General features: G+C 38.4%; 1 long non-coding RNA gene and 1 other non-coding gene across 2 annotated transcripts in view; one reads left to right on the top strand and one right to left on the bottom strand.

The window, feature by feature from the left end:
• LOC135966915 (uncharacterized) overlaps positions 1-22,215 on the bottom strand; it is an 87,277-nt gene extending 65,062 nt beyond the window's left edge. Inside the window, exons 1-2 of the long non-coding RNA XR_010580637.1 lie at positions 22,168-22,215; positions 552-684 (exon numbers count right to left, since the gene is read on the bottom strand). This is a non-coding gene — a long non-coding RNA (uncharacterized lncRNA). The remainder of the gene's footprint in view (positions 1-551; positions 685-22,167) is intronic.
• On the top strand, positions 3,068-3,170 carry LOC123568476 (U6 spliceosomal RNA). The gene has a single exon (XR_006691851.2). It is a non-coding gene; the product is annotated as a U6 spliceosomal RNA (small nuclear RNA).
• Positions 22,216-22,280: the final 65 nt, after the last annotated feature.

Here is a 22,280-nt window from a genome sequence, read left to right as displayed (position 1 = left end):
GACTGGTGTGAGACGGTATCTCATTGTGGTTTTGATTTGCATTTCTCTAGTGATCAGTGATGATGAGTTTTTTTTCGTATGCTTGTTGGCCGCATAAATGTCTCCTTTTGAGAAGTGTCTGTTCATCCTTTGCCCACTTTTTGATGGAGTGGTTTGTTTTTTTCTTGTAAATTTAAAACTCTGTAATCTTAAACTTGAATAGCCTTTTAGAGTACCTATAGACTCCCTGTGAAGAGGAGAATAAAATCCTAGTATCTAATTTTTCTGTCAATAATATTTACATAGTTAAAATGTGTCAATGATTATTAGTGGTTTTCAATTTTTAGCAGTAGCCTAAACACAAAACAGAGAAAATGTTAACCTTTGTAATGTCAAAGTAACAGTATAAGCACAGATAGCAGGAGGAAGAGGGAAAACATGAAAAGATGGGAATTAACCTCATCTACTACAGTGTTTACCAGTAAATCAAGAAATAGTAGTAAAGGCCCATTGTTTAGAATTAGAGAAGTAACCATTAAAAAGCCTTGGTAGGAGGGTCTGATGGCACATACTTGTAGTCCCAACTACTTGGAAGCCTGAGGCAGGAGGATAGCTTCAGTCCAGGAGTTCAAGGCTGCAGTGAGCTATGATGGTGCCTGTGAATGGCCACTGCACTCCAACCTGGGCAACACAGCAAGAATCCGTCTGTTTAAAAAACAAAAAACAAAACAAACAAACAATAAAAATGAGAAAAAGAAAGCCATGAGATAGCAACAGTTAAAAGTGGTTTCCTCTGAGAAGTTCAATGAGGGGTGAGAGAGGGTGGGGCAGTAGAACACCTTTTTTATTTTTCATCACAAGCCCTGTTACATTATTGTTTTTTTTCCCATGTATGTAATTATTGTGATAAAATGTTTTACGATAAGAAAATTTTAATAAAGAAAGGGAATTACTTACAATTCATTATGCCTGGAGTTTAAATTTTATCAGTTTCCACAGAAGTTCCTGGGTGGGACTGGTTATTAGAGGATCTATGAGCATGAAAAGCAAAAGCAGAGGAGGGAGGAAGAGGGAGAGGGTAATGGGTATATTCAAATATAAAATTTGGTTGTCAGAGGTAATTTTCAGTATGGTGCAATGTATATTTATCATATTTTTTATCCAACTGTGTCCTAGCAACTAGGGCCTTGGGCCAAATCCCTAAGGAGAGATAGCTATTACTTTAGAAAGCGTGAAATCCCTGGAGTCTCTAAAAGTGAGATGTACAAAGGAACACTGTTCTGTAGAGGTCTGGAGGTGACAGGGAACACTGCTGTGGTCTTAAGGGACTAGGGCCCCAGTCTGGATATGTACCAAGAAGAATCCTGGGCACCAGGGCACTCCTTGCAGAAGCACGTGTAGTTAATTTTGAGGGAAAGACAAGGCTTTGCATTGCTGTGGGTATAGGTGAAACTAGAAAAATACTGTCCCCTTAATGTTATTATAACTTACAGTAGCCATAGCCTGGTGTGGTCTATAAAAACATGATAAGCACAGTTGATTTTATAGCAAAAGCATTTAGGAAGACAAGCAGCATTATACCATGATTAAAGATACATTTACAAATGAACACATAAATGCTATAATGGTAAATCTCAAATATAATCCAACAACAGAATTTTGATTTGACAGAGATGTGAGGATAATCCTTTCTGGTTACAGCATTATGGGGGATAACATGGGATAGAGTATGTTATTTTTCCCTATTATTTGCTGTCCTCCCTATGAAAGGATTATGTTTATCCATTTTCATCAACATTAACCTTATGACTTGCTTTGCTTATGGAATGTGTGCAGAAGTGATATCTAAGCAGAAGTTTTAAGAGACATCTGGTGATTCAGACGTGAGGTATGTGTGTCCTGGGTCGAGGTTGCTCCTGGAATAAAGATCCTAGAACAGAGCTATAACCACCATGTATAGTGGATGAGTAATTAACCTTTGTTGTTGTCAAGTCACTGTGATTTTGTTTTTTTGTCATTGTTGTTCTGCAACATAACCTACTGAAAGCTAACTATTATATAGCATAAGCTTAAAACCCTTTTGTTACCAACACCCAGAAAAGCTAGTTTCATTATAGCAAACATAATTTTAAATGCATAAACTCCCAAGAAAGTAAGGGAAATATCCAGGACCACTAAACAAAGGGGATAATGAAACAAAGTGTAAGTTCTTGAAATGATACTGCAGTTATAAATAGTAATAAGAAACAAAAAGAAATGAAATAAATGAAACTTTAAAAATCTACAAAAGAAAATGGATAATTTTATTTTTTGAGATGGAGTCTCACTCTGTTGCCCAGGCTGGAGTGCAATGGCATGATCTCAGCTCACCGCAAACTCCACCTCCCAGATTCAAGCGATTCTTCTGCCTCAGCCTCCCGAGTAGCTGGGATTACAGGTGGGTGCCACCATGCCCAGTTAAATTTTGTATTTTTAGTAGAGATGGGGTTTCACCATGTTGGCCAGGCTGGTCTCGGACTCCCGACCTCAAATTATCCACCCACCTTGGCCTCCCAAAATGCTGGGATTACATGCGTGAGCCACTGTGCTTGGCTAGAAAATGGGTAATTTCTTAAAGGCAAGTGAGAAAAAGGGAAATATTAAAAGCAAAAGCAGAAATAAACAAATTGAGTAATAGAAAACTGAACATAAAATACATGTAGCCAATGACTATATCTATTTGTTTAAAAATGGTTTCTAGAGCATTCCATTTCCCTGCTGTGGTCCCACTCTCTGATAATTAGGCTTGATTTCCAAAGTGTCATGGGTTTGATATCCACTGAGAGAAAGCAAATACATATTTGGCACATTAATAAATACTATTTAACAACAATGAATTATGGTTACATATAGAAATAATTTACATTCTGAACAAATGTTTATGCTTCTGTAAAAAATAAAATGGAAAATATTCTGTATCAGACACTCTACATCTTGACCATAGACTTGTCACGATCTAGGTCAGTGTTTTTCATTTGAGGATAGAAACCTACTGGTAAATCATAAAATCAGTTTAACGGGTTATAATTTACATTAAAAAATAGAAAAAGTGCTCCCTTTGGCGGCACATATACTAAAATTGGAATGATACAGCGAAGATTAGCATGGCCTCTGTAAGAAAAAAAAAAAGAGTAGAATTTGAAAATATCATTGTGCAGTGCATGTAGGTAAGTACTATTTCATGAAATATTCCTCTTATTCCAAGGTTGAGATTAAAATGTATATTTTACTGTAGGAGGAGTAGGGTTTAAAAAAAAGTTTGAAAGTTGCTGACTTTGCCCCCTGTAATCAAGCGACGCTCAAAATATTTCACAACTGGTGATGCTTAGTCATAGCCCAGTCAGAACTAAAGCTGGCTGTAATATTGGAATCCTGCTATGCCAGGGTTTACTCCTTTTATGCTAGACTGAGGGTCCTAAGGGAAGGGTCAGGATGGCCGAGGCACTAGGGGGAGTTGGTACAGTGACTTTATGGGTGTATTAGTTTTCTATTGCTGCAGTAACAAATTACCATAAACTTAGTGGTTTAAAATAACATAAATTTATTATCTTACAGTTCTTTAAGTCAGAAGTCAGGCACAGGTCTCACTGATCTAAAATGAAGGTGTTGACATGGCTGCATTACTTTTCCGGTGCGCTAAGGAAGAATAGGTTTCCTTGCCTTGTTCAGCTTCTAGAAGTTGCCCGCATTCTTTGATTCATGGTCCATTTCCCCTGTCTTCAAAGCCAGCAACATTGCATCTCCCTGTGATACTTCTCCCATAGTCACATCACTGTCTCTGACTGCAGCTGGGAAAAGTCCTCCACTTTGAAGGATCATGTAAGATTGGGCCCACATGGATAATCCAGCGTACTCTCTCCATTTCAAGATCCTTAACCTTAACCCCATTTGCAAAGTCCCTTTTGCCATATAAAGGAACATTTTCACAGATTCCAGAGGATTAGGGAATGGGCATTTTTGGAGGTCATGATTCTGCCTATCACAATGGGTATGGAAAAGTTTCATATCTGAACAATCAGCACAGCCACACCTGTGAAATGACCCATTTGGAGTCTCCATTGCAGTATTCCATGAATGCGTCTTGAATGTTTACCCTATCACTTCCAAGAGGAGAGAGGGGAAAGTTTATGCTTCACAAATATAACTCAATCCATTGCTTTTGCATATCGGGTGTTTTCCTAGAAGGTTCAACTATGAAATGGGTTGACTACCTCCGACCCAGGAGAACTGAGAGAGAATTGTGCACAAACTTAAGAAAAGTATGTAACAGAAATATTCTTCCTTTTATCACAAGTGAAAAATTTAAATGTATAGATGAGCTTATTTTAATACCTATATCAGTATTAATTTGCATTAGTAATATTAGGCATTTTATGATGACAGCAAGTGACAGCTTTAAAAAAATAACTTTTATAATTCTAAACTGTTTCATAATTCTGGAAAAAGTCTCTGGAACAGCATTTCAGAATAGTATCTCACAAAATATACTCATAGATGTAAGATGTCTGTGCACATACACATATGCCCTGGAAAGGAGAAAAGCTTATTTTAAAAACTAGTGTTTTAAGTTTATAAGATCTTTTAAAATTAAATGTGCTCTACTATACAGTAGAATTTTCAAAACAATCTTTGAAATGATTTATGCATGTTTACCATTAGTGTAATCCTTCTGCTCAGCATTGCTCATTGAATGCTTTTTATGCTAATTAACAGAATAGGAATTAACTCATTTTCGAATCATTTAATTCCGGCCACAAACCCTCAGTGAACTCTAACAAAGCACTTTATGAATCACAGTGAGGGTGGAGGAAATAAAAAGAAGCTTAAAAAAATTCCACATCAGGTATCAAATGATGGTAATGTGAGCCTTTTACAAATGCTTGTGGATCTGCCTGAGTGGTATATGAAAAGGAAGTTAATCTCGCGACATAACTCTATTATGCTGTTTTACTCAGTTGTCTAAAGACATTGAAGGATGCTAATTTAATCTAGCTTTTGTATTTTTGGTGACTTGCTCTTCTTCCATTATAAAGGAGACTTTACATATAATTAGTAAGCTAGTTTTTTTTTTCCTTATGAATCTCATTGGCTCTTGCCACTTAGACAAAAGAAAAGGTTTCAATTGTTGCTCCTCTACCCCCATCCTCAATTTTGAAGACAAAATGCTAATTGGAAAAAATGGAGTCTTTTTCAAAATCCATGCTGACTTTTATCAAGTTAATTACCTGTAAATCTACTGTTGGACCTGTCTTGCACTGTTCATTTTTCCTTTCCTCATCCATCCTTAACTACCTATCTTGGTCTTGTGTTACTGCCATCCTTTTTAAAAAATTTTTTAAATTTTTGTGGGCACATAGTAGGTGTATTATTGCATCCTAATAAACCTCAACAGTAAGATTTCCCAAGAAATGATTGGGAAGTGATTAATGTTTTATATTTGTTCAGTCATTCAGAAGTAATTTCCTATCAAATGTAACTGATTAAAAATTATTTAACATTCTTTTAATATTTTTTTTTGAGATGGAGTCTTGCTCTGTTGCCCAGGCTGGGCAGTGGCAAGATCTCAGCTCACTGCAACCTCCGCTCCCTGGGTTTGAGCAATTCTGCCTCAGTCTCCCTAGTAGCTGGAATTACAGGCGTGCGCTACCACGCCCAGCTAATTTTTGTACTTTTGGTAGAGACCATGTTGGCCAGGCTGGTCTCAAACTCCCGGCCTTAAGTGATCTGCCTGCCTCGGCCTCCCAAAGTGCTGGAATTACAGGCGTGAGCCACCACACCCAGCATAATTGATATTATTGTGCCAGTTACATTTCTTGGCTCAATGTCACGTTCCCTTTCTGCACTCTGTTTTATAACTGCAGGGCCTGGAAGCCTGTATACTCCATTTCCCAGAATCCTTTACCAACTGGCTTCCAGTCAAGTTTGGCCAATGAGAGTTACTGGTGGGAGGAAAGATGCCATTCTGATCTGGCACCAGTGGTGGAGGTGTCTCAGTGGCTACATAATGCTCTTCCGTGAAGGTGGAGAATAGGCACTGGCCACACCATAACCTCCAGCAGCAAATGCAGCTAGAGGGCTCCAGCCTAAGACTGGTAGCAGCTCTCTCATCTCTGGGCAGTGTTCCTTCCTTTCTCTCCCTTTCTCCCTTAGCGCTTCCAATGCCTTTGCAACCACTTCCCAGAATTAAATCCCTTTGTGTTTGAATTATGTATAGTGTTTTTTGTTTTCCTGATTGGGACTGACTGGCTGATTATAGACCAAAGTATTCAGAAAACTACCAAAGCTTTGGGAAACCAAGGTGTTTATAAGTCAAAATAGTGTAACACTTTTCTGGAAACCAGCCTTCCCGCCAAACTATTATCAGGCAAGTTTTGTGCAGTTCTTAGTCCTAAACACTTGAGGCTCCACCCAAATGCAATGGATCAGGGAGTTTGCCTCCTGTTCTAGTGTGTGGTTTGGGCACCTTGGAAAGTGGCTATGGGCAACATAGTGGACATCCTTGGCTTTTGGGCAGTACAAATAGCTAGGATCACCTGCTGTTCAGGGATACCTGACTGAGGTCTCAGGCTCTGCTGGTTCCTTGAAAAGTTGTTGAGAATATTTAGCAACTTGCAAGTGAGGAAGGAAATTGGTTAGGCAATAGAAGGTTTAGGCACCTAACTGAAGGTGTAGTGGTGGTGTAGGTGCTCTCCTACCCAGGTCTTCATCTGTTTGACAACTGTGTCCAGTAGGAATATTTCTGGCTTTTGTTTCACAAACCAGGGACTTGGATGGGAAACCCCAAAGGGAATAGCGTCCATTAGGGTTACATTTCCTCCGGGTGGTTAAGGCTACATTGGGGAGGGTGTCTGTGGCTGCCAAAATTTCTGGGCTCCTCAAATTCTTTTCTCCAGGACCAGATGATGCATTTACCTTGGTCTTTACTTAATGTCTCTTTCTCCCTCAGATCTGTTTTCGCTTATCATTGTACCTTCTGGGCATAGCAAAGTGCTACATATATTCATTCATTGAATTATTCATTCATTCAATTAATATTAAATACCTAATTTATTCCCCAAACATCAACATACCAATAACCTCTTCAAAAGTTTCAGAATTTGGGTGAGGCGCAGTGGCTCATGCCTGTAATCCCAGCACTTTGGACGACAAGGTCAGAGGACTGCTTGAGCCCTGGAGTTCAAGACCAGCCTGGGCAACATAGTGAGACCCCATCTCTAAAACAATAATTAAAAATATATAAAAATTTAAAAATTTTTCAAAAGTTTATGTCAATACATATTAAATACTCTTAAGGTGACTTTCTGTAACCAAATCTTCTCTCTACACCCTTGAATCTCTATGCACATATACATACAGAAATTATGTATTTCTTAATTATGTATTTCTTAATTGATCTGCAAATCAATGAAGAGATTCATAAATTACTATTTCTTAATTGATTTACAGATCTTCTGGAATGTTTTCCTACTGTTCTTCTAACTCTGCAGGCAAGAGCCCTTTGTCTATATGTGATAACCCCAGCGCTCACAACTCCAGTGAGTCTCAAACTTTAATGAACATAGCATAAAAAGTAGGCATAACTCTTTTTTATTTTTATTTTTTATTTCCATAGGTTTTTGGGGAACAGGTGGTGTTTGGTTACATGAATAAATTCTGTAGTGGTGATTTCTGAGATTTTGGTGCACCATCACCCAAGTACTATGCACTGTACTCAGTTTGCAGTTTTTTCCTCACCACCCCCAACCCTTTCCCTTGAGTCCCCAAAATCCAAAAGTCGGTCTAACTTTTGATTAAGCAAATGGACAATAAACAAAATTTCCATTTTGTGGGAGACTAAAAAGCTTAGTAAAATGTTTGGAAATAAGGTAATAAACATAAATAAGGAAAAAACATAAATAAAATACATATAGTATATATAAAATATTCATGTATAAATTAAATACCATTTACAGGTACCAAAAATACTCAGTTTGAAATAAGTAATCAAAAAGGAATCCTAATTTACAATAGCAATAGATGTGAATAAGTTAATGAACTTTGAGGGAAAATATATCACCAGTATGAAGAAAACCAGAAGATTTTTCTGAAAAGTATAAAGTATAAGAAAAGCAGTATCATATTTTTAGAAGATGACTATTTTAATAATGTCATTCTCCCACCAATGAATTAATATGCACGGAGCAAAATCCCAATAAAAAATAATTTGGGAAAACTCGACAAAATAATTCTGAAATTTATCAAAAAGAATCAACAGATAAGAATAGCTAGTATCTCCAGCTATCATAGAAAATGATCTAACATTACATTATCTTTTTTTTTTTTTTTTTTTTTTTTTTGAGACAGGGTCTCACTTTGTTACCCAGGCTGGAGTGCAGTGGCACATTCATGGCTCACTGCAGCCTCGAACTCCTCAGCTCAGGTGATCCTCCCATCTCAGCCTCCTGAGTAGCTGGTACAGGCATGTACCTACAGGTGTGTGCCACCAGGCCCAGCTAATGTTTTGTATTTTTTGTAGAGACATGGTATTGCCCTGTTTCCCAGGCTGATCTTAAATTCCTGGAGTCAAGCAATCCTCCTGCCTTGGTCTCCCAAAGTGCTAGGATTACAGGCATGAGCCACTACTCCTAGCTACATTAATTTAAAAAATAAATACAAAAGTAACGAGGATTATCTCATGTTTTATATTTTTTTTGTGTTCACACTGTTATTTTAACAAAATATTTTTCTACAAAAAAATGCAAGCATACATTTTATATCATAAATTATAAATTGGTGAGGTTCAGATGCCATGAGTAGCATAGTAAAAATAAATAAATAAATAAATAAATAAATAAATAAATAAATAAATAGAGGAGCACCAAGGTAGTAACATTATATTTTATCAAGAATTGGGACCAGGCACGGTGGCTCATGTTTGTAATCCCAGCACTTTGGGAGGCTGAGGTGGGCGGATCATTTAAGGTCAGGAGTTAGAGACCAACCTGGCCAACATGGCAAAACCCTGTCTCTACTAAAAATACAAAAAATTAGCTGGGTGTGGTGGTGTATGCCTGTAATCCCAGCTACTCAGGAGGCTGAGATAGGAGAATTACTTGAACCCAGCAGAAGGAGACTGCAGTGGACTGAGATCACACCACTGCACTCCAGCCTGGTCAACAGAGCAAGACGCTGTCTCAAAAAAAAAAAAAAAAAAATCTTAATAGGCAATTTTCTCCATAATAGAAAAATATATTTTAAAACTTGAGTTTGAACTGTTACATATTCAGCCAGTCCAATATTTCAACGTTTTCAATAGCTGGATTGCAGTCACATATAATTTCATTTAAAATTAGCTTAGCTTTTGGTTTTTTATATGTAGGCAGCTACCATTATTCCTAACTACTGAAAGATAATGACTTAAATGATGAATTCATTTATTAAATGATGAAGTTTCAGCATCAAACGAATGGTTGGTCCAACCTCTCTCCAACCTTTCTAAAAATGGTACTTTGATATCTGTTAATCAAAAGATAATTCATTGCAATAATTCCTTGTGTATGCCACCACTCCAAGTATATTTTTAAATAATTTTTTTTTTTTTGTAGAGATGAGGGATGGTGGGGGCTGAGGGAGGGCTGACTTGCTATGTTACCCAGGCTGGTCTCAAACTCCTGGTCTCAAGCCATCCTCCTGCCCTCCTGCCCTCCTGCCTCAGCCTCCCAAAGTGTTGGGATTGCATGCTTGAGCCACCACACCTGACCTGTAAGGCTTTTAAAAATCTGTATTTTTCCGTACATGCGACCTAACAAGTTACCAGAATGTGTTTTAAATATACATTTATACTCCTACAGAAATACAAGAAGCAATATATGCAGGATTGTTACAATAGTATAAACACCAAATCTTAAAGTTTCAGTAATAATGGATATGGCTGTGGATACTACATGTAAAACTGGTGTTTACTGAAGTGCATAGTTTTAGTGAGTTTTAAAAAGAGTGTAATTATGGTAATGGATTAGTACAATGGATTCATCTTTGAAACGTAGTTCAATGATATGGGTGCAATTTCAGTACTAAAGTATTGATTCTATTCTTATAGTTCTCATTAAAATTTTTTTTGTAAACTTTTTTTTTTTTGTTTTGTTTTTGAGACAGGGTCTCACTCTATCACCCAGGCTGGAGTGCAGTGGCTCAATCTTGGCTCACTGCACCCTCCACCACCTAGGTTCAAGTGATTCTCCTGTCTCAGCCTCCCAAGTGGCTGGGAGTATAGGTGCACGCCACCACGCTCAGCTAATTTTTGTATTTTTTGTAGAGGCAGGGTTTCCCCATCTCTTGGACCCAACCCCAAGAGATTGCCAGGGTGGGTCCCAATCTCTTGAGCTCAAGTGATCTGCCCACTCGGCTTCCCAAAGTGCTAGGATTACAGGCTTGATCCACTGCACCCGACTGCCAAAGGCATTTTTTAAAATCACAAGACAGCCAGGACTAAATGATTAATATGTCCCTGGATGCTCAACAAAATAAGAACATAATTTAAAGATTAGACACAATAACCCATAAATAGTTGTAAAACCATTCCTTAGATTCTAGAGTGGAGGAGATAACTACTCATAAAAATGAGATATTCAGGGAACCCGTGGAGATGGATGTAACTGGCACTCTCCCAAAGAGCTAGGATGCCCGGCCAGGTAAACTTTTTTTTTTTTGAGACTGAGTCTTTCTCTGTTGCCAGGCTGGAGTGCAGTGGTGTGATCTTGGCTCACTGCAACCTCTGTCTCCTGGGTTCAAGTGATTCTCCTGCTTACCCATGACCATTTTTTGATATAATTATCCCTAATTTATACATGACAAAAACCTCATGTCCAGTATTTAAACCAAATCACCTATTAAAAAAATAGCAAAAATTCAGTAGGATTAGATGTAAAAGTAGAGACAGAGCTAAAAGCAAAGTTAACCAAGGGAAACAGCAGCAACAAAATGCCAAAGGTGGGAGAAACAGATCCTTCTCAGAATGACAAAATAAGGAAGCTCAGATAGGAAGTGTCAAACCAAATTTTTTAAATGCCAGTATAAATAATTTTGGAGACATCAGCAGAGAATGATACTGATTCTCAATTGTCAAAATACTGGAAATGAAAATTATTTATGCACAATAAGGACACGTTTAGTGGTGAAACATTCTGAGTTTTTAATGTATTCATACTGAGTAAATTTCATACTTTGAAGCTGCACTGTCCAATATGGTAGCTACTAGCTGCATGTGACTACTTAAATTTAAATTAATTAAAATTAAATAGGCCGAGATGGCGCCTTACACCTGTAATCCCAGCACTTTGCGAGGCCGAGGTGGGCGGATTACCTGAGGTCAGGGGTTCGAGACCAGCCTGGACAACATGGTGAAACCCTGTCTCTATTAAAAATACAAAAATTAGCCGGGTGTGGTGGCGCTCGCCTGTAATCCCAGCTACTCAGGAGGCTGAGGTAGCAGAATCGCTTGAACCCGGAAGGCAGAGGTTGCAGTGAGCTGAGACTATGCCATTGCACTCCAGCCTGGGCAACAGAGTGAGACTCCTTTTCAAAGTAAATAAATTAAATTAAAAGAAAATTCAGTTTCTTAGTTGTACAAGCCATATTTCAAGCTCTCGGGAGCCACACTGGACACAGAGACACATTGGACATACAGAAATAGAACATTTTCATCATGGTAGAAAGTTCTGTTGATGCTGTCATGGAGTATGACTGGTTGTGAGTGAAAAGGTCATAATTAAGCTTTATCAATATTACTCACCTGGAAGTTCATCACAACTACTTTTTAATTATCCATGCCATGAGTTACTTCTATTTTTCTTTTCTTTTTCTTTATTAACACACCATTGCTGGCTTGAAAAGTTACTTCTAGAGGCAAGATATACAACTAGATAAAACAAGGGTCAAATTATTTACTGCCTTTTTTCTTCTAAGGAAGACTTCCTTGGAATTTTATTATCTATACGCTAGGAAGAAATGTAATGGCTTATTGTGGCTCTTATCTTCCAGCACCTAAGAAATGCAATAGCTTATTGTGAAAAGTAAATATGCAGCAACTTTTGACTTGGTATAACATTTCAGATGCTGAATCACTAGGTATCATTTTATTCTTTCCATGATTGAGCAGAACAGCTGAGGAAAATAAAAGGATTTTGTCTGCTTTATGTAATAGTATAACCCATAGCACACCCAGACAGAAATAATCTTTTATAATGGGTTTGGCAGGCACTTCTTTAACATGTTGGGGTAGAAAAAAAATAACCTCTATTAACAGTTAAAGGTTTTGAATTATAAAACGTCTCTACTGTGATATAGGCATTTATTTATTTTCTACTTTTAAATTTTAAAAATAGCATTCTTTTCAGAAATGCCTTAGGAATATATAAAACTGATATGGATAAAAATCATTATATATTTTTCTGGAACAAAACAGAAAATAATTGTATATTATCTAGTTCTTTTATGAGCTAAACATAGTTCTGACACTATAATTCAGTAAAGATGTGATACACCAAAAAATTTTAGTAAGGCAAATCTTACTATAAATATTAGATACAAAATAGTTAAAATGCCAACAAACAGTTCAAAAATACATTAAAACCTTAACCTGGGCTGGGCAAGGTGGCTTATGTCTGTAATCCCAGCACTTTGGAAGGCCAAAGTGGGAGAACTGCTTGAGCACAGGACTTCAAGACCACCCTGGGTAACATAGTGAGACCCCCATCTCTACAAAAACTTTTTTTTTCTTTGTTATGAGGCAGAGTCTTGCTCTGTGGCCCAGGTTGGGTGAAAAAAAAAAAATTAAAATAAGCAAAATGAAGAGTATTTCTTACTTTTTTTTTTTTTTTTTTTTTGAGATGAAGTTTTGCTCTTGTCACCAGGCTGGAATGCAGTGGCACGATCTCGGCTCACTGCAACCCTCGCCTCCCAGGTTCAAGTGATCCTCCTGTCTCAGCCTCCTGAATAACTGTGATTACAGGCTTGCACCACCACACCCAGCTAATTTTTTTATTTTTAGTAGAGATGGGGTTCCACCATGTTGGCCAGGCTTGTCTCGAACTCCTGACCTCAGGTGATCCGCCTGCCTCGGCCTCCCAAAGTGCTGGGATTATAGGCATGAGCCACCATGCCCAGCCTTTCTTACAAATTTTAAAAAGTCAGTTATACCTGGTAAAGATGTATTCTTTTGTCTTTTTCCTTTTTTTTTTTTGAGATAGAGTCTCCCTTTGTCACCCAGGCTGGAGTGCTCTGGTGCAATCACAGTTCTACTGCAGCCTCCACCTCCTGGGCTCAAGGGATCCACCTACCTCGGCCTCCCCAGTAACTGGGGCCACAGACGCACACCACGCATGCCTAATTTTATTTGTATGTTCTATAGGGACAGGATCTCAAAATGTTGCCCAGGCTGGTCTGAAACTCCTGGGCTGAAGCAATCCTCCCACCTTGGCCTCCCAAAGTGCTGGGATTATAGGGTGTAAGCCACGTGCTTGGTCTGAAGATTTATTCTTTATCATCATTACTAAACATTTCACATTGTTTATCATCTTTAGTAACTGTAATAAAATACGAAACAGAAAAAAGAGAAACAGTGATAGGGCAAAAACAACAAAAAATATTTTTTAGAATATATGTTTGCATAGCAAGAAAATTAAAAAGAATCAACTCATAACTACTATAATTAATAAAAGAACACAGACATTGACCAGGCACAGTGGCTCACACCTGTAATCCCAGTAGTTTGGGAGGCTGAGGCGGGCTGATCACGAGGTCAGGAGATCGAGACCCATCCTGGCTAACACAGTGAAACCCCGTCTCTACTAAAAAACACAAAAAATTAGCCAGGCGTGGTGGTGGGTACCTGTAGTCCCAGCTACTCGGGAGCCTGAGGTAGGAGAATGGCGTGAACCTGGGAAGCAGAGATTGCAGTGAGCCGAGGTTGCGCTGCTGTACTCCAGCCTGTGAAACAGAGCAAGACTCTACCTCAAAAATAAATAAATAAACAAATAAGTAAAAACACAGATATTAAATGTTAATGCTGCCAAAATCAATACATTTCTGTAAAATCATCAAAATCCAATTAGAATATATGTAAAATAAACTCACCCAAGCAAAATGAGTGATATGCATGATCTTTATAAGGAAAACTACAATGCTGATTGAGAGATACAAATGAAGACTTAAATGGGGAAAACACCATATTCTTCAACAGGAAAAATAAATATCATAAGGACCTTTATTTTTTTCAAGCTGTCTTACAGATTTGATGCAATTCTAATTAAAACATTATTTTTGGAGGCCATAAAAGAATGATTAGAAATTCATGAGAAAACATAGATATTTTACCTGATAATAAAATACATTACTCTCAGATAAGTAAATATATTACTATCAGATAATTAAATGCATTACTATGGTTTAAAACAATGCCTCTGATTAATCTCCCCTCCTCTCCAGTATTAATGGTAGAGCAAGCTCCCCAAGACCTCTGGGTCACACTGAAGCAGGATCTTGGTAGATGTTTATTTCCTTTCCTTTTTTCTCTTTTTCCCTGTGGTCTGCCCTCTGGTGACCTAAATCAGCAACTACGTTTTCACTGCTGCAAGACAGTTCACAACTTATTATGGAAAGTCAAGGAATTAGGAGTGAGTGCCTGGGTCAAAAGGGCATTAAATGACATCTTCCACTCTTCCTGTATAAAATAATATGATGTCTTGGTTTGGCAAAAACGCTGACAATTTTTAAAGCATGATGTTTCTTTTGTGTATGTTTGCAAATTTCCATAATGAAAAGTTAAAAACAGAAACAACAAAAAAGTATTGCTCCCACAAATATAAGTGACCAATATATAAAAGAATCCTCAGTCACATTAGCAATTAAACAAAGGTAAATTAAAACAAGTAAATTTTTTTTTCATTCCAGACCAAAAAGAACATTGAAACATTAATAGCTTTTAGCGCTAAAGAGGATGTGGGAAAATAAGCAGCCAATCTTTTGGGGAGGGTATTAGTGCTATCTTTTGGAGGGCAATTAAGTAATACCAATGGAAAATTTTATTTTTCCAAAAATGTTTCATATCCTTACACCCAGAATTCCACTTTTATCTTATGAAAATACTCATGGAAGAATGCAAAAATATATGTACATGAATTTTTATTGTACCATTGCTTATGAGAGCAAAACATTGGAAATGAGTATGAATAAATACTTATTAAATAAGTTAAGATACATCACATAATGGAATACATGCATCCTTTTATTTATTTATTTATTTATTTATTATTTTTTAGAGACAGGATCTCACTCTGTCACCCAGGCTGGAGTGTACTGGTGCAGTCACGGCTCATTGCAGCCTTGATCTCCCAGGATCAAGCGAACATCCCACCTTAGCCTCCCAAATAGCTGGGACTACAAGTGGGAGCCACCAAGGCCGGCAAATTATTGTATTTTTGTGGAGATGGTAGTTTCACCATGTTGCCAGGCTGGTCTTGAGCTCCTGGGCTTGAGAGATTTGCCTGCCTTGGCCTCCCAAAATACTGGGATTATAGGCATGTGGCCCATGCATCCTTTTAAAAGAACAATCTCTTTTTATCAACACAGAAAGATATCCTTGGAAAATTAAGTAATGAAACAACTTGTATAAATGAGAATGGCCACATTTTGGTTAAAGACGATAATAATATATGTTAATATGTTCATTTAAAACAAATTTGGAGGCCAATAACCAATTACAATGGTTTCCTTTAGATAGTAGGAAAACTGGGAGACTTTCACTTTCTTCATTGTATAGTTCTGTAATGTTTGATTTTTCAAATGCACATATATTACTGTTCAGCTTAATGTCCTGGGTTCCAAATATGAATCTTGAAGTTATCGTCATCATTTTCCTCAGAATATTCTAAAAGGGACTAGAGCAAATAGGACACTCAGTGACTTCTTTACTTGTCTGACAAGCATAAAGCCCAAGCTAGTGGCCTCCACAGTGGTGCACAAGATGATCCACTGATGCTCAGAGAAGAAGTATTCGAACATCAACATATATATTTTAATCTCATCCTTTGTTAATTTCCATTGTCAATTTTTGTTTTTAAATCATACATTATATAATTATTTATATTCATAAATGTATATTACATGTATATCATTTGTACATAAATATATACTCATATATTGGGGGAGTGTTAAAACATTTTTTTACTGATGGAGTATCTGATCAAAAGAGTTTAGGGTCCATTAATTTAGGCCAGAGCTGCCTTCAAGAGAACTAGAATTAGAGCTAACGTTGATATAAACATTTTCCACAAGTTAGTTGTCCTCCCCAAAGTCACTAATACAGTACTTAAAAGGAAAAAAAAATCAGGAAAATAGGTAAGAAAACACAATGGAAGACATATGAAAGAGTCAACTCAGTAAGTAATAAAAGGTAGAAGAGAAGAGAAGAAAGTAAAATGGATAGAATGATTATTTACCTATACACAAATCAAATAATAAAACAATGGGGGAAAACCTTAACGAATAAAGAAAGGGAAGTCAAAAAGCAGGAATAATCCCACAAAACATTTAGGGATGAAAAAACCACATTCTATCCTGGAAAAAAAAAAAAAAAAAAGCAAATTGTCAAACAGTTAGAATTTAGAATGTAACACATATGTAGTTCTGTTTTTAGCATAATGCTTCAAGCATAGTATGCACTCAATGAGTAAAGAAAGGATTTTAGGTTATAGCATTTTACACCAAAGTAATGTGTTTAGCTGCAATTTGAAGGGTTAATGCATTTTTGTTATTTCTCTATTTTAAATTGAGCTGCTGAATATTTTATAGATTATGAGAAACAGAATTGAAAAAACAATGGAAATTTTGTGATGCTACATTTGCAAATGCAATGAAAAAGGTAACAATTCATTGGGAGAATTTGAAGATATGACAGGTAATTATTTATTTGCCAACCCTTGGAAACCTCCTCTATTCCTTTGCCATTATATGAGCCAAATAATCAAATAAGAATATTTGCAGGCCGGGCGCGGTGGCTCAAGCCTGTAATCCCAGCGCTTTGGGAGGCCGAGACGGGCGGATCACGAGGTCAGGAGATCGAGACCATCCTGGTTAACACAGGGAAACCCCGTCTCTACTGAAAAATACAAAAAACTAGCCAGGCGAGGTGGCGGGCCCCTGTAGTCCCAGCTACTCGGGAGGCTGAGGCAGGAGAATGGTGTAAACCCAGGAGGCGGAGCTCGCAGTGAGCTGAGATCCAGCCACTGCACTCCAGCCTGGGCGACAGAGCGAGACTCCGTCTCAAAAAAAAAAAAAAAAAAAGAATATTTGCAATGAACTTATAATTTAGAACTTCTAAAATTTCTATAGCCAGAATAAAGGCAATTAACAGGATTAAAGCGGTGAACTTTTTCCTGCTCTTGAAAGCTGAATTCATTAGTGATGTTCTATAAAGTCTATAAATTATTTTTTAAAATGACACTTCCATTGTGTGGGTATTTTTAAGCCTATTGCTAATAGTAACTTTAAGCCATCTGATCTGGAATGTAAGCATGTTTTGTTAGAGTTAAAACAAAATGAAATCCTATTTTGCCAGTAGTTACAACTTTACCATCTCTCCCAGGGGCAGCAAAAAGAAATAGATTATTTTTAGGCAAATGTGAGGCACTATATTCTTAGATTATCATTCAGATATTCATCAAATATTCAATGAGGGTTTCTCAGTGCCAAACATTGTGTTGGAGTTGGAGATCCACTCATGAAATTAATGAGTCAGCCTCCTCCAGAATTCACAATAATTTCTCTAGTCCTTCCTTGATTAATTTTGCAATCTCCAAACTATTTGAGATATATCTGTGCATGTGTATGGATGTGTAGACTCATGAATATAAAACATTACTATAAAAAAGATAACTACTTAACATTTAACCATGATTATTGTAGGACGTGCAACACTTACTCTTAAAAAATGTAAAGTACAAGTATCTTTAAAAGCCGCATAATGTGGGATTCAACAATTCTACTTTTAGGAATTCATCTTCACAAAATGATAAAGGTTAGCAGCAAATATTTAATTACAAGGATGCTCATAGTAGAATTATTATTATTGTTATTATTATTATTTTAAGACAGGGTCTCACTCTGTTGCCCAGCTGGAGCACAGTAGTGTAATCAGAGCTCACTTGCAGCCTCGAACTCCTGGCTTTAAGCAATCTTCCCATCTCAGCCTCCTGAGTAGCTGAGACTACAGGTGCTCACCACCACTCCTGGATAATTTTTTTTTCTTTTACAGAGGCAAGGTCTCGCTATGTTGCCCAGGCGTATTTTTTTTTAAGTGCAAGAAACATCTTAGATCAATACAGGATTGCTTACATAAATTATGTTCACACAATGGGAAACTAGGTAATATTAAAAAGGATTATGTAGAAATGTCTTCATTGATATGGAAAAAATTCCATGATATATTAGAAAGTGAAAATTAGAAGTTTCCTTGTTGCTTAGGTGTCCAGTACGAAAACAAGTCCTGACTGTGCTCTGAACCTGGGCAAGACACTTGACCTCACAGACTCAGTTCTTCCATCTGTTATGTGTGGAATTTGTGTTACCCTCAAACTCATATGCTGAAGTCCTAATCCACAGTGCCTCAGAATGCAATTGTATTTGGAGATACAGTTTTTAAAGAGGTAATTAAGTTAAAATGAGGCTATTAGGGGGCCTTAATCCAATATGGCTGATGTCCTTGTAAGAAAAGGAGATGAGTACACAGGCTGTACAGGGGTAAGACCACGTATAGACACAGGGAGAAGACAGCCTTCTGCAAGGCAAGATGAGAAGCCTCAAAGGAAACCAACCCTGCCAACAACTTGATCAGAGACTTTTAGATTTCAGAACTTTCAGAAAGTAAATGTCTGTTGCTCAAGTCACCCAGTCTGTGGTAATTTGTTACAGCACTCCTAGCAAACTAATACACTATCTAGAAGAGGGAGAAAATCTTAATATTATCTTTATTTAGCTCACAAGTTTGCTGTAAGTCAAACAGATGTAATCCCTTTATAAACTGTAAAACACTACATAAATGTGAACAATTGTTATTCACATGGTCCTTGAAAATGCAGTCATGTTGTTATGATTTGAATTTTATATTCCTTTAGTAGGGCAGACACTCAGTATCAGTACAGGAGATGGGGAGAAGCAAGAGATTTCCTAGGGCTGTAGCAAAAAACACAAATGATTTGTCTTTGAAAGAAGAGGCAAAATAAAAGGAATAGTTCCTTACATTCATGCTGCAAATTTGAAAGCAAACAGATACCTAAACTACATATAATAACAATATCTAATATGTATTAAGCATTTACTAAGTACCTAGCATAATCCCAAGTACTTTTCTTTTTTTTTTTTTTTTTTGAGATGGAGTCTCGCTCTGTCGCCCAGGCTGGAGTGCAGTGGCGCGATCTCGGCTCACTGCAAGCTCCGCCTCCCGGGTTCACGCCATTCTCCTGCCTCAGCCTCCCGAGTAGCTGGGACTACAGGCGCCCGCCACCTTGCCCGGCTAATTTTTTGTATTTTTAGTAGAGACGGGGTTTCACCGTGGTCTCGATCTCCTGACCTTGTGATCCGCCCCCCTCGGCCTCCCAAAGCACTGGGATTACAGGCGTGAGCCACCGCGCCCGGCCCCAAGTACTTTTAATATGTGTTCTTGGCCAAGTGCGGTGGCTCACGCCTGTAATCCTAGCACTTTGGGAGGCTGAGGCGGGCGGATTGCCTGAGCTCAGGAGTTCAAGACCAGTCTGGACAACATGGTGAAACCCTGTCTCTACTAAAATCCAAAAAATTAGCTGGGCATGGCCGCGTGGGCCCGTAGTCCCAGCTACTCAGGAGGCTGAGGTAGAAGAATTGCTTGAACCTGGGTGGCAGAGGTTGCAGTGAGCCAAGATTGCGCCATTGCACTCCAGCCTAGGCGACAGTGAGACTCTGTCCCTCTCTAATTAAATCTCATATCATATGTTCTCTAAATCACATATCAACCCTATGGTAAAAGTGCTTGTTATGTGTATGTGTGTAGTGCACCGTGTGTGTATATATATATGTTTATGTATGTGCATCTATTTTCGTTTTGTTACATGTATCTTTTTTTTTTTTTTGGAGACGGGGTTCACTCTGTCGCCCAGGCTGGAGTGCAGTGGTGCAATCTTTGCTCACTGCAACCTCTGTCTCCCGGGTTCAAGCGATTCTCCTGCCTCAACCTCCCAATTAGCTGGGATTACAGGCGCCCGTCACCACACCGAGCTAATTTTTAGTAGAGATGAGGTTTTGCTGTTGGGCAGGCTGGTCTCAAACTCCTGACCTCAAGTGATCCACCCACCTTGGCCTCGAAAAGTCCTGGGAGACAAGAGCGAAACTCCGTCTCAAAAAAAAAACAAAAAACAAAAAACAGCTCTTTTAGGATGAAATACTATATTCCTCCTAAAGTGGTTTAGATAGTCACCAAACTAAGGATACCAAATATTCTTACACTTTCAATTGCAGTGAGCCGAGATGTCACCACTGCACTCCAGCGTGGGTGACAGAGCAAGACTCCCTCTCAACAAAAAAACAGGGCGGTGGGTTGGGAGGGGGGCTATCATTTTAACCTAGTAGATTGGCAAAGATTATTTTTTAAAAATATTTAAAAAAATTAGTTCAGTAATTTTCCCTTGAGAATTTGTTCAAGGGAAATAATGAGACTAGAGTTCAAAAACATACGTGCAAGTATATTCATTACACAATTGTTAATGGGTTTAAAAAATTCAAGTAATTTAATGTAGCAATTGACGTTTGGTCAAATTAACCAAGATATATATTCTTTCATTTAGCAATTCTGTTGGAATCTATCCCTTGGAGTAGTAAATAAAACCAACAGTTCTCAGGATGCAACATTTACAACAGCAGTTTGTAGAAGCAAAAAATGGCAAATCCACAGCACGGAGGAGGAAAAAGAAAAAAATTGCACATGGCCAGGCACGGTGCCTCACGCCTGTAATCCCAGCTCTTTGGGAGGTGCAGCCGGGCGAATCACCTGAAGTCAGGAGTTCCAGGCCAACCTGGCCAACATGGCGAAACCCTGTCTCTACCAAAACTACAAAAATTAGCTGGGTGTGGTGGCACATGCCTGTAATCCCAGCTACTCAGGAGGCTGACGCACAGGAGAATCGTTTGAACCCAGGAGGTTAAGGCTGCAGGGAGCCGAGATCACGCCACTGCACTCCAGCCTGGGCGACAAAGCGAGACTCCGTCTCAAAAAAAAAAAAAAAAAAAAAAAAGGCATATAATGATCATCTTTATGCATTCGGGTAAGATATTGTGTGCACATTCACGAAATAAAAATAGACTAAAGGGTGGTTTATGGAATACCATGCAGTTGTGTATGTGTATGTGTATATATATATATATGGTTGTCTGAAGATATTTTGGAACTCCAAACACCTTGACAATGACCACTGAATACCCCCATTCCACCTAAAAGCTGAATTGGAGTTACAAGATTTGGTTACCAAGGCATTTATTTGAGCATTAACTTTTATTTTGCCCTTGAAAAGCTCCTAATTCTAGTTATCTTTATCCAAGCGTAAGAGGTTCAAGACCCGACTGAAGATACAGATGCAAACTGACTAAGACAATGAGCCAGTCTCACACACCTCGGCTTTGTATTTTCAGACAACCCTTTACTTACAAACTTCTGGGCCAATGGTCTGAAAATGGTTGGGACTGAGGTGCTGGGGATACAATGATGAACAGCAGCCGCTGAAGCCCTGTCAGGTGGAGGAGGCCCGGTTACCTCAGACCCTCACTGACCCTTTTCTTTTTTTTTTTCTTTTGAGACGCAGTCTCCCAGGCTGCATTGCAGTGCCTCACTGCAACCTACGCCTCCCGGGCTCAAGCCTTTCTCCTGCCTCAGCCTCCCGAGTAGCTGGGATTAAAGGCGGCGCCACCACGCCAGGCTAATTTTTGTATTTTTGGTAGAGACGAGGTTTCACCATGTTGGCCAGGCTGGTCTCGACTTCCTGACCTCAGGGGATCCGCAAGCCTCAGCCTCCCAAAGTGCTGGGATCACAGGCACCAGCCACCGCGCCCGGCTACTGCGCCTTTTCTAAACCTTGGCTCCTACGTACTTACCAGAATAGAGAGCGCAGAGAATCTGTCTACGACTTCCAGCCAATGGCTACACTTCTTTTCTCAGCCCTCGTCCACTGTTCTATTTTAACCAATCAGAAACGTTTTTCAAACGT

The sequence above is a fragment of the Macaca fascicularis genome, chromosome 13, assembly GCF_037993035.2.
Source record: "Macaca fascicularis isolate 582-1 chromosome 13, T2T-MFA8v1.1".
NCBI classification, from domain to species: Eukaryota; Metazoa; Chordata; class Mammalia; order Primates; family Cercopithecidae; genus Macaca; species Macaca fascicularis.
The sequence above is the reverse complement of the archived record's forward strand: the minus strand, read 5'-3'. Positions and strand labels throughout refer to the sequence as shown.